The 16,419-nt window shown below is 40.4% G+C and overlaps 1 long non-coding RNA gene across 1 annotated transcript; it reads left to right on the top strand.

Moving 5' to 3' along the window:
* The first annotated feature begins 14,939 nt into the window (after nucleotides 1–14,939).
* Nucleotides 14,940–15,897, top strand: LOC309797601. The gene is made up of 4 exons (XR_014292727.1): nucleotides 14,940–15,068; nucleotides 15,189–15,233; nucleotides 15,388–15,635; nucleotides 15,774–15,897. It is a non-coding gene; the product is annotated as an uncharacterized lncRNA (long non-coding RNA).
* Nucleotides 15,898–16,419: the final 522 nt, after the last annotated feature.

Here is a 16,419-nt window from a genome sequence, read left to right as displayed (position 1 = left end):
AGGCTGCCTAAATGTGATAGGACTAAGGTGACGATCTGTACCTACAACGCAAGATCGCTTGCATCAGAGTCCGCTGTTGAGGACTTGCTGATGCAAGCCAGAAAAATCAGGTACGACGTCATCGGACTGGCTGAGACGAGGAGACATCGTTCCTTTAACGCCGTGCATGATTCCGGAGAAGAACTCTTCCTTGGAACATGCGACAATAGAGGAGATGGAGGCGTTGGTGTCCACGTCAACCCGAGTTTGGCCATGAACATCGAATCGTTTGAGCAACTAACAACCCGAATCGGACGGTTAAGGTTGAAGAGATGTGGGCCTATGCCAGCTTTGACTATCTTCGTCGTCTACGCACCAACTTCAAGCTACGACGAAGATGAGGTCGAAGCGTTTTATATGGACTTGGAAAAGTTCTACAGAGAAGATCATACTTTCTTCAAAGTCATAATTGGCGACTTCAACGCTAAGATTGGACCGAGAAGAATGTCTGAAGAACATCACATTGGGACCCACGGATTAGAATGGAACGAACAGGGAGAGAGGCTATCCGAGTTTATCATGACGACCAAGACAATCCATGGTAGCTCACAGTTCCAAAAGCCCCTCTCTCAACGCTGGACGTGGGAATCCCCCAATGGAGAGTACCATAATGAAATAGACCACATCATAGTAAACCGAAGGTTTTGCCTAACCGATGTCGCTGTTGTCCCCAAGTTCTACACCGGATCAGACCATCGCCTTCTTCGTGCAAAATTCTTTTTTTCGCGGAAAGGAGAGAAAGCCGCTATGTTCAAAAACGAAATCCCAAAACTGCCGTTAATTGGGATTTATTCAAATCAATAGTCGGCCTATGGAAAGATTCTGTTACTGACAACATTGACGAAGAATACAATCGGCTTATTCAACATCTTCACGTTAGTGCTATAAGCGTCGAGTGTCCCAAAGTCACTAAGAGACGTCTCTCTCCAGAAACACTCGAGTTGATACGCCAACGTGGTATTGCGCGAGCCACAGGCAACCGAAAACTCACGTCCGAACTCGCAAAACTGTGCAGAAAGGCAATAAAATAAGATCTCAAAGAGAGAAGAACTGCAGTGATGGTTGAAGCTGCTGAAGTTGGGAAGAACATTCGCAACGTTCGCCGGAGCTTTGCCAATTATAAAACTAAGATGATTGCACTCCGACGCCCAGACGGAACACTTACAGCTTCAAGAAGGGCAATGGAGAAAATCATCCACGACTACTACTCTGATCTTTTCGACAGCCACGTCCTCCTCCCTACATATGAAATCAAAGAGGACGAATATGTTGTTCCACCGGTTCTCCCTTCAGAAATCCAACATGCTATCTCATTTCTGAGAAGCCGCACAACACCCGGTCTAGACAGGATAAGACCTGAACATCTGAAGAACCTTCCGCCAGTTCTAATCAACACACTGGCTCGTCTCTTCACGCGCTACCTGTCGGAATGCAAGGTTCCAAATCAATGGAAGATCAGCAAGACCGTGTTGTTGTACAAAAAGGGAGACCTCCACGACATTGGTAATTATCGCCCAATCTGCCTGCTGTCCGTCGTCTATAAACTTTTCACTCGAGTCATCCTCAACAGGATTGATAGAACACTGGACGAGGTACAGCCATGCGAGCAAGCAGGGTTCCGAAAAGGATTCAGCACGATAGACCACATCCACACAATAACGAGGCTCATTGAAGTGTCACGAGAGTATAAAAGACCGCTCTGTCTAACTTTCATCGACTTGAAGAAAGCCTTTGACTCCGTTGAGACAGAAGCGGTGATTGAAGCTCTGGGAAACCAGGGCGTCGCTGCTCAGTACATCAAGATCTTTCGTGAGCTATATAAGGATTTCACAACTATCATATCACCATTCTACAACGAAATTAAAATTAACGTAAAGAGAGGTGTTCGACAAGGCGACACAATCTCGCCAAAACTGTTTACAACGACCCTCGAAGACGTTATGCGAAAATTGGAATGGGAGAATGAAGGAGTGAAAATCGACGGTCGGCAACTACACCATCTTCGCTTTGCTGATGACATCGTTCTTATAACATCAAACATCAGTCGGGCGGAACGAATGCTTGCCGAGTTCGACAAAGTGTGTGGAAATATTGGCCTTCGGCTAAATCTAACAAAAACGATGTTCATGAGGAACGGATGGGTATCTAATGCCCCATTTACGCTCAACGGAACAAATATCTCCGAATGCTCTAGTTATGTGTATCTAGGTCGAGAAATCAACATGATGAACGACTTAGCTCCAGAGCTGAGCAGGAGGAAGAGAGCGGCATGGGGAGCTTTTAAGAGCATCGAGGATGTAGTGAAGAGAATGAAGAACACTCGACTCCGTGCCCACCTTTTTGACTCAACGATTCTTCCTACCTTAACGTACGCATCAGAGACCTGGTGTCTACGTAAGCAGGATGAAAGAACACTCAGCGTTACTGAACGCGCAGTCGAAAGGGCGATGCTAGGACTGTCCCGTATCACACAAGTGAGAGAGGGAATACGAAGCTCCGACCTACGTCAACGATCGAAAATTAGAGACGCCGTTCTTCACGCCAAAAAGTCAAAAATAAGGTGGGCCGGGCACGTGATGCGATTCAATGACAACCGATGGACAAGAGCCGTAACGGATTGGATTCCTCGGGATGTCAAGCGCACAACAGGAAGACCACCGACCCGATGGTCAGAGTTCTTCACAAAAACGCTGAAGGAATGGTATGATGCTCAACGTGTCCCTGGAGCGAGCAGAACCCATTGGGCTACTCTTGCACGCGACAGGGACGGATGGAGACAGTACTGGCGCCCGCTCGATACACTCGAAGATCAACGGGAATCCAGGTGATCCAGGTGACATCAAAGCATGCGTGACGATGCTACTTTTTCGATAATCGCAAACAATTTTCGTTAATTGGAGTGCTTGTGGATAGAGATAAAAGACAAAACGCTCAACGTTGATGAATGCGCCATGCATTCGTCTTCATCACGCAGATGTGAATGAATGCATATGTGACCCATCCCATAACTTTCGGTGGCCTACCGAACAATCAAGCCAATGTTCAACTCATCAAGTCCTCTTCAAAGTGTTCTATCGATTCTTTATAAGCATTATTAAAAGTTCGATTTTTCAAAGCTCGTAATGGACGTATTGTAGCCGCAAACACAAACGATACACTTCGGTAAGCAATCGAGCTCGCTCACTAAATCGTCCCAGTTTTCGAAACAGGAGCCTCAGTACCAAAAGCAAAAACCAACCCAGTCGCAAGAACTCGCCACTGTACAAGTCCAGGATCTATTTAATAAGAGGACAATAGAACATGATATTTTTTTACTACATGAAAATGATGCAAAGCGAAAACACATGGAATAGCATCAAATGAAATTCTACGCGGTCGGAAGTATAACAATCTTTGATTTACTAAACACATCACTCTCATAACACGACGTTGACTGCGAAAAACGAAAGCCTTCAAACGTTGGATTTATGTAGAACTTTTTATGATGCTCAATATTATAGGCGACTTAACTCTTATCATGAGATAGCTGTGATTTTCGCCATGCTCTTACGCTTTTGTTTTCGGCTACGCGGTGGAAATATATAAATCGTTTTTACAGTTTCGCTAAGCAAGACAAGAGATGGACCCCTACACTGCAACGAAATTTGTCGTAGGCGAATTTCCAACCCGTGACTGCCCTATCTGCGGGGGTCACCAGTTATTCACCACACCCATCTGTGCGCTTTGCTTTGCCTTTCAGTATGTTTTACTTCTATCATTGCTATCACCATTCGCCGTCAACTTGATTACCTCTGATTGTGTTAATTGCCCAAATCGGTTTTAAACCCCAATTGAGCTGAAGCTGCAGTTAGCTTACAATGTTATTAACTTTGTCAATTCTTCTTCTCTCCTCTTCCGCAGACACAACCAAGCGGTTGGTCGGAGATCGAGAAGTGGCTCTGAAGAAGGCGATACGGCCGAAAGTCAGCCCAATAAGTAAAATTGTTTACCAACGTTGTGTTTGTTCAAGTATTAAACAATGCCGAGATTAAAGGATAGTCGGTCTTGGAAACTGTTATTAACTTTCTTTATTAACTGCGTAATTCTTTTTTTTAGAATTAGGGAATTAATAATGAAAGTTATTAATATTTTTTACTGTTTTTTTTTGTGTCACGATAGCGTCTATGCGCTCCAAACGCTTTACAAATATCGTTATTTATTTCTGACGCTTTTACGCTCTCTTACTTCTTGTCACACTATTTGAAATCTTTACTAATAGTAGTAAAATCCAGTTGTTGAGGTCTCTGAAAAACCACCCCCTAATTTTGCTATGCCTTCCCAATAGTCGGTCCTGGTATTAAGATAATCAAAAATTCGATTGAACTCCCACATGTTATCTATTCCCTCTCATAAAACCAGGATCATTGAAGGTATGCTTCAACACAATGTATGCTTTCTACTTCTATCGATCTCTCTTTATATTGACGTCTTATTTGTGTAAGTGCCTAACTAATTATGTTTAAGATTTACATTAATATAAGTCCCGTGTAGTAGCACACGAGAGAAGTATAACACCCCACTGGCCGCCTAAATAATCTCAAATCCGAGAACACGAAATAAATAGAATGGAACGAACAGAGCGGGAAACTATCAGAGTTTATCACTAAAGCCATTCATAGAAACTCGTAAACCCGGTGACGTACATTTCAACACTGGACGACTTATATCCTTCGTAATTCTCCCAATGGAGATTACTCTTTAAAAAAAGCGACATTTAAGCAGAAGATTTTACCAAATGGAAGCGACTGTTGTTCCCCAATTTCATACATGATGGGACAATGTCGCATCATTCACACAGACTCCTTTTTAGGACAGAAGGAGAAAAAGCTGAAAATATCAGGAAATGAAATCTTAAGATTATAAAAATCGGTGATGAATACGATCGGGTCATCGCAACGCGTTCAACAACCCGCAGAAATGTTTTAGCTTAAACATAAATCTAAAGATATATGAACTATCGGCAATTGGCTACCATTTCCTATGCTAGGGAAGATCTGCAGATTAGCGATAGAAGAAGATTTAACAGTATTGGAAAATTCAGCAATGCCAGTGGAACACTTTCCGATACTTCAGATCAAGCTAAACACTTCCGAAATTCTGACGGAAAACTTAACACATTCCAACAACTACCAGAAAAGGCCATCCGTAGATTTCTTTATATATATCTTTGACAGCCCTGTTCACTTGTGCACACATCAGCTCAGCAGGTATGGGCAGTGCTTTGCCCAGAAGTCCCACTTCATTCGTTGATGAAGAATCGCATTGCACTCGGTTCTAACAAGGTTGGACCCGAACAACTGCATCTGAGCGTTAAACAATTATTTCCCATTAAGATTGTTCAAGATTTTCGCACATTGTGTTCAACACGAGTGTTCACATAAATTCCACTCATATTGATTAGAATTGACGGAACGCTGGATGAATGGCAGTGATGAAGACCAGGCATGGTTTGGAAAAGAATTCGGTACAATAAATTACACCCATACGACAACAAACCTCGTTGAATTATAGCAAAAGCACAACATAACATTTGTGTAGGTTTCATTAAACACTCTTGATTCAATTGAGACAAAAGTGGTCATGAAAACTAGCCATTGCCAACGTATACGGGTTGTTTACTCAAACGCCCTCAATGCGATATATCACAAATGGCTACTAAAAATACAATTCCTAGAACCGAGTTTCTCTTAACCTCTGCATTGATTGATATCTATATACCTTTTCTTGAGCACACACGAGGTTGATAAAACAATATTTATTATATGATCGATAACGTTTTGGCGGTTCGCCTTCTTCATAGGCTGAAAAGGTCCAGGTCACAGCTCTCAGCCCAGCACCTACGCTAACAGGGAAAAGACTAACACTTACAGAGAAAAGACTCAAATCTAAATTTCAATCGCATACGGAACAGCTTTCTTAAATCCTCACCGTTCTTCGTGTGTTTTCTTCGTATTTTCCTTACTAATAAATAAGGGATTTTTTCGACTGGGTCGGTGAGGTTAGCGGAACGTCGGATACATAGTGAAAAATGCAGAGAACAGGCAGTTTCGAGCCCTTCTTTTTGATTCCATGATTCTTTTTGGCTTAACATGGCTTCGAAAACTTCGGCGTAACCAGGGTGAAATCTTGTGAGCGCGCTTTATAAGGGATGATGCAAGGAGTAACAAGGATTACGATAGCGTGATAGGTATTCTGAAGAATACACCTATTTCAGTTGGTAAAAAATCAGAAAAGCAGTTGTGTAAGATCTGCTCGTCGAAATTAAGGTAGGCCAGATATGTAACGGCACCGGCTAAACGGGAGCCGTTATTGGCTGTGTTCCTCGTGATATCAGTTGCACAAGAGAAAGACCACTAACCCGAGGGTTAGAAATCTCACGTAGAGAAGCCAAGAAGAGAAATTACGATGTTCTTCGAGTCTCTAGAGCGAGCAGCTTCCACCAGTATTCTCTTTTTACAGGTAGAAGTAACAACTCCACCGTAATCTGTTCGGATCACATAACAATGATCAACGGAGGGTGATACAGGTGAATCGATGTAAAAATAAATGTAAACTTACAAACAAAATTTAAGAGTGCATTATCTAACAATGTGAGTTGACGGGCAGTAAAACGACGATGTCAGGAAGATTAGAAGAACACAAATGAGAAGCAGAGACATTTTAAAGACCACTGTTGATAGCCATCGCGAGAAGGTTTAGCTGCGATTTCGCAGAAGTGCAACGATGTGTTGTACGCTGTATTGAAGAGTTGGCTTCATTTTCAATTCAGCTAGGAGCCATGGGTAGAGTAACATAGTTTTTAAACTTTATACTCAATCATGCTTAAGTTCTTACCAAATCATCAACTAAGAACAAAATCCTATAATAGTCTTATGTAGAATAATTGCATGTTTCCAGTAGTTATTCGCTCAACGGTTACAGGAAAGCCTTCCTTTCGACACCAACAACTTTTCAACAACGCCTAGGAAAAGTAATATAAGGTCGTCTAAACAATTTTTTGCTAGCTCAAACGCAAGAATTAAATTGCAAAGTACTGCAAAGGTGCTTTTTTTCTACAACCTTTCAATTTTCTTTTTTTCAATCTTAATGGCGTATTACCGTAGAAGCGACGGTTTCTAAAATCATGTCAAAATTTTTAGAAATCACCTTACAGTTCATGGGGAGCATGTAGCGCAGTGGTTAGGGATACTCTGCAATTTATACTCGGACGGATCGGAGGTTCGGTCCTTCGTCTTGGGCTTACTAAGCTATTAGTACCTTAGGAGTCGGCGAATTAGTAGATCAGACTTGTCTGGGAGGACAGAAATACTGACTTGATACAACGATAGGCCACTGCAAGTCAATCACTTCTATAATACTTGATGAAGTCGAAAAGTATGGCGCGTCCCTCAAGGATTGATCAACTCGAACAACTTTATCCTTTATGCTTTATTACAGTTCTTTACCTGCAACACAACCAATCTGCCTCATTTAACGGTAGTTCACGAGAGAAGGGAATATGATCAATATACCTATGGATCGCAGATCCCTATACTACTATAATAGTAATCTCGTTAATCCTGAGATAACTCAAGGAAGTACCAATAAATTCTTATGTTCCTCTTCGCGTATCGCAGCTATTTAATAATGAAGGATATGCGAAGACACGAATAATATCAGAATCCTAGTGTCGTGCCCTCTTCATTTCTTTCCTATATTTTTGGCCACCATGCAGCCATGGGTACTTCATAAAGCTAAATTAACCACAAAATATTAGAGGGATGAATAGTAATTGAATGCCACAAATTCAACGCACTTTATTCAACCATACTGAAAAGATATCGCCATGTGAAACAACAAAGGAATAACTTCTACTTCAATAGTTTGAATATGCAGGAGTCTTTTTGATGGATCAATTATGAGTAATGAATTGTCGGCAAGTCGGCTAATATCTGCTGGGAATGCCAATAGACAACATGGACCTTACCCCAAATCCTCCATGCCTAACAATAGCTGTCGGCATGGTTGGATTCCATACGAGACTGGTGTCGTGACCGTCTCCACCCATCCAAAGCTCAAGGTCAATAACTAGCCCAGAAGTAGCAAATGTATGGCTAATGAGTGGTCAACGGATCTCGTCTGTTTTGCTTCGCTTTTCCAATTCTTCCTAAACTCTCATTGTTAGTCAATGTTTGTAGGACTCTTCTGTTCTTCATAATGGCTAGTGAATCCATTTCAAGACGTTAATGTAGTCGCCAGTACAACTAACTAGTTACAATGGTTCTCTCTGTTGAACACATTACTGAATTATTTCATGTATGCACATTGTTGATGAGAATCCAGTTCTAAGCCAGTTCTCATCAACACACTGGCTCGTCTTTTCACACGCTACCTTTCAGAATGCAAGGTTCCAAATCAATGGAAGACCAGCAAAACCATGTTGTTGTACAAAAAAGGAGACCTCAACGACATTGGAAATTATCGCCCAATTTGCCTGCTGTCCGTCGTCTATAAACTATCTACTCGAGTCATCCTTAATAGGATTGACAGAACATTGGACGAGGTACAGCCATGCGAGCAAGCAGGGTATCGAAAAAGATTCAGCACGATAGGCTACATCCACACAATAACGAGGCTCACTGAAGTATCACAAGAGTACAAAAGACCGCTTTGTCTCACTTTAATCGACTTGAAAAAGGCCTTTGACTCCTTTGAGACAGAAGCGGTGACAGAAGCTCTGGAAAAGCAGGGCGTCGCTACTCAGTACATCAAGATCCTTCGTGAGCTGTATAAGGATTTCACAACTATCATATCAACATTCTACAACGAAATTAAAATTAACGTAACGAGAGGGGTTCGACAAGGCGACACAATATCGCCAAGACTTTTTACAACAACCCTAGAAGACATTATGCGAAAATTGGAATGGGACAATGAAGGAGTAAAATTGATGGTCGGGAACTACACCATCTTCGCTCTGCTGATAATATCGTCTTTATAACATCAAGCATCAGTCAGGCGGAACGAATGCTTGCCGCCTTTGACAGAGTATGTGGAAGTATTGGTCTTCGGCTAAACCTGACGAAAACGATGTTCGTGAGGAACGGATTGGTGTCGAATGCCCCATTTACGCTCAACGGAACGAATATCTCCGAATGCTGTAGTTATGTGTATATAGGTCGAGAAGTCAACGTGATGAATTACCTAGTCCCAGAGCTGAGCAGGAGGAAAAGAGCGGCATGGGGAGCTTTTAAGAGCATCGATGATGTAGTGAAGAGGATGAAGAACACGCGACTCCGTGCCCACCTTTCTGACTCGACGATTCTTCTTGCGTTAACGTACACATCAGAAACCTGGCCACTACGTAAGCAGGATGAAAGAACACTCAGCGTTACTGAACGCGCAGTCGAAAGGGCGATAGTAGGAGTGTCCCGTCTAACGCAAAGTGAGAGAGGGAATATGGAACTCGGACTACGTCAGCGATCGAAGATTAGAGACGCCGTTCTTTAAGCCAGAATGTCAAAAACAAGGTGGACCGGGCACGTGATGCGACTCAATGACAACCGATGAACAAGAGCCATCACCGATTGGATTCCTCGGGATGTCAAGCGCACAACAGGAAAACCACCGACCCGATGGTGAGAGTTCTTCACAAAAACTCTTAAGGAATGGTATTATACTCAATGCGTCCCTAGAGCGAGCAGAACACATTGGGCCACTCTTGCATGCGACACTGACGGATGGAGACAATACTGGCGCCCGCTCGATACACGCGAAGATCAACGGGAATCGAGGTAATCTACGTAATGTGCACTGTTAACCTTATCTTTTCTGTTCTCCACATCGCAAAACGTTGACGTTGGTGCAACTAGGTAATTATATTGCTTCTCTCTGTTGAACATATTACTGAGTGTCTCATTCTATGTACATTCATGATCTCATTCTTTCGTGATTATTTTTTGTGTACCATGTATATAAAGGTTTAATTACCCATGTTTGAGGCAGGGCCGTAAAGACAACAAAATCAAAAAAGCTTCCATGGCGACTGACGAGCAAATCAGTAATTCAAGAGCTATCCTATCATCAAATGGAGCAGAAAGGCACCAAAAACTAAAACAATAAACTAGTCGGTGTGTCACTTAACACTACCACTCAATCACCAATTCAATTTGCTGCAATTTGCTTCGGATGAAAAGAGACGGTTACGATACTGACCTCGCGTGGAATCCAACCATGTTGACAGCTGTTGTTAGGCTTAGAGGAGGATATGGGGTAAGGTCGACGTTGTCTATTGGCATTCCTTGCAGATATTAGTCGACTTGCCAACAAAATCGTTGTTAGCTTTACAGTAATATTGTGGATGTAGTGTGCGCGAAAAGTGCAACTTCCTATTCAACCAGCTGTCACAAAATTTTATCAAAATCATCAGCTGATTTAGGACATAAAAAGTATTTATCAAAGTTTGGCCTCACCCGCACGCTATGTAATATTTTTTGCTGCTTAACTCACAAGCATATTTGAAACTCGCTCTGCGCCAATACGAAAATTATATATTCATCACTGAGAACTGATAGGACACAACATTTCTTCGAATAGAATTATATTTTATCAAATGAGCAGATAGCAAAACATCTCGGCTCAGACTATACTTGAGGTAATTCTTTTGCCTCTGAAGGCTTGAAGATCATTTCATATAAATGTTTTTGAAGAAATATCCCTTATGACCACTGAGAGCTTTCCTTAGGAGCTTCGAAAGGAGACTCATTCATGAATTCGGAAACAAGCTACATAAATGTTTGGAACGAAAAGAAACACTAGTAAGAATTAGCAAAAACTAGACTACAACTACAATCATAATACCTTTAAAAAAGGACGAAACTAAGAATCCTTAAATTAATGTGAATAACAAATCCTGCCTTTTTGAAGACAAGCGTGACATGAATCAATGCAATAGATGCAAAAGTAAATGTGACCTTGATTTGTCCACTTCAATGAGAATGATTTTATTATACAACACTAAAAAGTCAGTGCACAAAGCACTTCATTGCAAAGGCACATGAATCAATAAACTGGAGTTTCATCCTAATAAGATCAGTTAACATCGTTATTTTACGTTTACAGTTTCAATGTGCATCCCTTAAAAATCATATCGTCACTGGGAAACATATTTATATCGAATATAGCTACCCATAAGAAATAAGGAACTCGTAAGTAAAAATATCACCTCGTCAACTAAGCGAATAACTACCGTCCTTCTCTGTTAGCTTGAACGAATCTAACTTTCATAAAAGCAAAGCAGTCTTAAAACATTTTACATTTAGATTACATATTGCGTTACTCACAGATAAAAATAAAAGCGGATCTTCTTGTCAGCTGCCTGTACGACCTGATGACCGTAAACAAGAAAGGTCTTTTTCTTCTTCTCATTAGGACCTAAATTTTCACTTATGAAGAGCATTTGAAGACGTAATGTACTATACAATAACATAATTTTAAAATATAAATAAATAGATACATATATGTACATATATATTGCAGAAATAAAAGAAAAGCGCAAAATATGGTGGAAAATTAATTTTTGGGAAAAAATGGATACTAGGCAGACCATTCCTCTACCTAAAAAAATATGATCTTTAAAATTTTTGGCATTAACAGAAATACAATGTTCTTTTCATAAGAACATATATTAGGATCTTTTAAAATTGTGAAAACACAAATGTCAAGCTTCGTTTTCTCAACGGCAAACTTCATACAGCTTGATCATCCTTGTAGCAGGAAAAAAATGATAAAGCTCTCAGCCTAAAATTATAAAAGACCATCTAAATTTAGAGAATCTAGAACATCTCTGCAAAAATCTCCAATCACAAACAAAATCGCTAAGAGATTGATGACGATATTTCTCCTTAGCTTACGCATGGTATCCTCGATGACGTGAGAGGCATTCTTTATTATACAAATTTCTTAAGGAATGATAAAAACAACTTTCAACCAGACTATTCAGTTAGATCTCGGTCTACATAAGGAAGGTTTGTGTACGATTCCATACAACTTTTTTACCCAACATTTAAAACAAAACAGTACATAATTCGAAATGTTAATAAAGTTGAACTTAAAGAGAGAATACATTATCAATTTTTACATACCTTCATGGCCCAAATAACTATTTCATACAATCGGTAAGGCAATACGGTTCGCTTGTGAGCCTTGGAATGCCTGCAGTACTTTTCTTTGAAAGTTGTTATAAGCTCATTCTGATGTTCATCAATCGCAGTAATAACATATTAGGTAAGTTAAGAGCAGAGAACGCTAAATTTAAAAGAAAGGCAAAAGTAATGAGACAGCGAATGAATGAAAATTTCAAATCAATGAAAATTTCATAATGAAATGAAATATCCATTAGTTATTCTAAAGAACAAGAAAGAAGTGACTAAACATGCGGTTAGTACATTGACGACGACACCTAATTCCAGGTCTATTAGCAATTTTCTATTTCTCAAAACAGAGCATTATTTTATTGTCAATGGAAAACTTTAGAAATAGCTAACATGAGTGGATTATAGAAAAACCCTTTCTCTACTGCAGGATTTTTAAAGAATAAACAAAAGAATAAACAAAAACAACGATGACTATAAATCTGACATGTTCACAGGAGGAAAGAATGCTCTATTTTACAATTCTGCAGTTAAAATGCTCTATTCAATAAAATATAAGCAATTATTAAAGGATTCTTGAATTGTTCACCTATTGTAGTTCACTATTAGCTGCCGACCATTGAAACAGGAGGGAGAGTTCTAGGGACTTCTTTGTCCCTGGAGGGATTCGACCGAAGCGCAGTGATGGTCAACCGTCATCACCCACCACTGCTGTTCTCTCTTGTGCCCAAGATCAAAGCGTAAGTTATTTTAAACAGTTATAAAAAATAAATCAAAATGAACCATAAAATATTTTGTAAGTGACAGCTATTTGGTTTAATTTCAGAACTCGCCCGAGACAAATGACCTGTGGGAGGACCGCCCAGATAGATGAACGAAGGTTTGTTTTAAACTTTTACAATTATTCTGCAAAGTTTCCAGGAAAAAATTAATTGAAATTAAATTAACTAATTAAAACCATCGTTTATCTCTCAACTAAAAACCGATCTGCCAACATGTCCCGTGCTATACTTGCTTATTAAAACTCATAAGCTGGTATCCACTGATGAATTGTGGTCAACAAATCCATTAACGTTTAAGGTTAGACCAATTATCAGTTGTGTAAACGGGCCAACGGACAGAATAACATGGTTTATAAACCTGATAGTCGTCCAGTTACTGAAACATTTGCTAACTCATCTCACGAACACCCGAATGTTTCTGGACCATCTACGTTACGAGCGTCCTAACAGCGCCTACGTCATGGAGTCATTCGATGTTCGATTATACGAACGTATCGAATGACTCCGCAATGCAAGCCGTTTTCGAACCTCTTTCTAAACACCAAAAAGAAATTAACATGTATGGCTTGTCGATTGAGCAGATCATGACCCTCTTAAAATAGTGTTTGAACTGGTCAATCTTTAGATGATCCGGTAAATATTGCCCACAAAAGAGAGGGTTGGCAATGGGACAGCGACTGGCACCTAGTCTCGCTATTGCGTCTATGTCTAAAATAGAAGCCCCGGTAATTAATCTTGGGCCGATACTCTACTGTAGATATATTGATGATTGTTTTGTCATCTTCTCCACACAAGAGGAGATGAACAAATATTTTGAATTGTTAAATGAACAGTCAGAGTACATTAAGTTCACCCGAGAGACACCTAAAGAGGGCTGGCTTCCATTTTTAAACTTTCAGGTTAGCTTACATCATAACAGCTATGCTACGAAGTGGTACCGTAAGCCAAGTAATAAAAACATACTAGTTCATTATCTCTCATCTCATCCTTCACACACAAAAAGAGCACTACAAGAGACATGTTTCGTACGGCCTCCGGTGTGTGTACGGGAGGAGAACAGAGAGAAGATTCACTCGACTTGGCACGGAAAATAGCCATTTCCAACGGTTACAATATCGTAGCTTCTCGGTATAAGTTTAGAGGAAAGGCGATGAGCTCTAACGATGGGTCTAGCGATAATAAAATTCCGTTGCAAATACCCTTCATTTCGAACGAATTAAGCATAGCTATAAAAAGATGCTTAAGAAGGGTGGGCTTAGAGAAATCAGTGGTAGTTATAGAAATAACACCGAATAATCTACGTCGCCAATTGATTCGAAACCGCTTGTACGACCGTCTATGTACAACGCATAAATGTACGATTTGCCCTCAGGTCAGAGACGGTGATTGCATGATCTCGGGTACAGTGTACCTGATTTCTTGCAAAATTTGCGGGGACGAATATATTGGCGAAACGGGAATACCTCTTTGTGTCCGCATAAAAGAACACCTAGATGGTTAATTTAAAAGCAAGGCGAACACTCCACTAGGCACGCATAGGACACAAGGACACAACGGACAGGATTTTGATGTTAAGGTTAATATTCTCGCGCAGAAAGCTAGCATGTCGGCGCGCAGGGTTCATGAGGCGTTTTGGACTAATTTCAAGAACCCAAACATGAACCGCAAGGAAGAGTGCCTCCTAATCACACGTGATCTCGCACAGTATATAAGACTGATCTTCTAGTCTGATAAAGGGGCACTCCGGAAGGAAGTACACCTCATTCCTCTTCCGCAGACACAACCAAACGGTTGGTCGGAGGCAGAGAAGTGGTGAGTATTTGACGTTGTTTACGTGGTTGGAACTTGGTTTTTGAGTTTCTCTGTTTAAGTTGTTGGCGTGTTTGGCTTGGTAGATCGTTGTCAATCGACCTTTCCAGGCTCTGAAGAAGGCGATACGGCCGAAACGTCAGCCCAATAATAAAATTGCTTACAAACCTCGTGTTTGTTCAAAGAAGAAAAATTAAGAAGTATTCTGCAAAGCTTCTTATATTCGTCTTTTTGTAACTAAGCACTATCGCATTTGAAATACCTTATGGTAACCGTTTTTCATGTATACATACGTTAACTTTTATTACATTCAATGCTGGTAAAAACGTTAGCAACTTCGCCGTCACTGAAGAGTTTTACGCAGCCTGAAAATTGAACCGGATTTCAGGCAGGAACGTTTTGCGAAATCGAGAAGGAAACAAAAACAAAAGAGGTTGCGTTTATAGTTTGGTTTTTATAGTTTTTTAGAAGAATGGTGCTGTGCAGGTCCACACGATGATGTTTTCTCTAAATTTATCTTTCTGATACTGTTTTTCCTTTATTTTGAATAAATTCTGGTTTACTATGTTCGTAAAGCATTATTGTAGATTATTGGGTGACAAAGAAAATAGAAGACAGCGATAATCATGGGCGCGGTATGGCCTCTGAAAGAGCAAATTGATCAAAATTATGATGCCGATCTATGTTCTCACTTATTTAACACAACAAGAGTTCTTCCACCTCTATGCTGTGCAGGTGAAACATGGGCTAGCACTTCAGCCGTATTGAAGAAACCACGCATAACAAAGACTGCACTCGTGCGACGTCTTCGGAAGCTGAGCTGGGACACAGATGAGTAAGCGGGTTACGTTCTCAGGTTACCACCCAATTCGATATTTATGTGATTGATTTTAGGTTTTTTTTAGTTTATTTCGCAATGAATCTCCTTTATAAATTCGTGTGAGTTTTATTCCTCAACTATTGGTTTTTATAGGTATAGGTGGTTCAGTGTTGGAATGATCAGCGAACGATTAGTCCACTTCTTCTACAAACGCACTCATGATTTTAGTCAACGAATTCACGACACACGTATTATTTTTCCGTTGATTTTTCTTTGTGTTGTTGTTTGTTTATGAAAATGCAATGTGCTGTCAAGGAGTTCTTGATTGTACGTAGGAATAAAACCGTGAACATTTCTGGTATAGGTTGCACATTTGACAGAGTAGGCTGGTGCGTTAAAAAAATTGTGCGTTGTGAAATAAATGTTTTCACAGCCCTCGGATGGTCTTGAACTTTGAATTGTTCGCTTTTCAAGTTCTGGCATATTACCAGCTTTTACCAACTTTCCTTTTCTTTTTGCACATGTCAACTAGAGCCCTCTCCAGTAGGGCCACCTATACTGATTATTTGTGGACAGCTGTTTCTCTCTGTCGAAAAAATCGCCTGTCAGTCGTATCACTATCGTTTCAGTGACACTATCTCTCTCCATGTCCCTACTAGGTCAAATTCAGGCGAACAAATGCAATTAGGTTAATTTGGTGCGGCAACATATCTTTATTCTCTAATTTTTTAGTACCGTAGTGTCATTTTTCACGTGATGGCTTTGTTTTCCACCACGCAAAATGGCAAATGTATAATAT

The sequence above is a fragment of the Mesoplodon mirus genome (assembly GCF_964341445.2).
Source record: "Mesoplodon mirus genome assembly, contig: HAP1_SCAFFOLD_786, whole genome shotgun sequence".
NCBI classification, from domain to species: domain Eukaryota; kingdom Metazoa; phylum Chordata; class Mammalia; order Artiodactyla; family Ziphiidae; genus Mesoplodon; species Mesoplodon mirus.
This window is presented reverse-complemented; position numbering and strand designations above follow the sequence as displayed.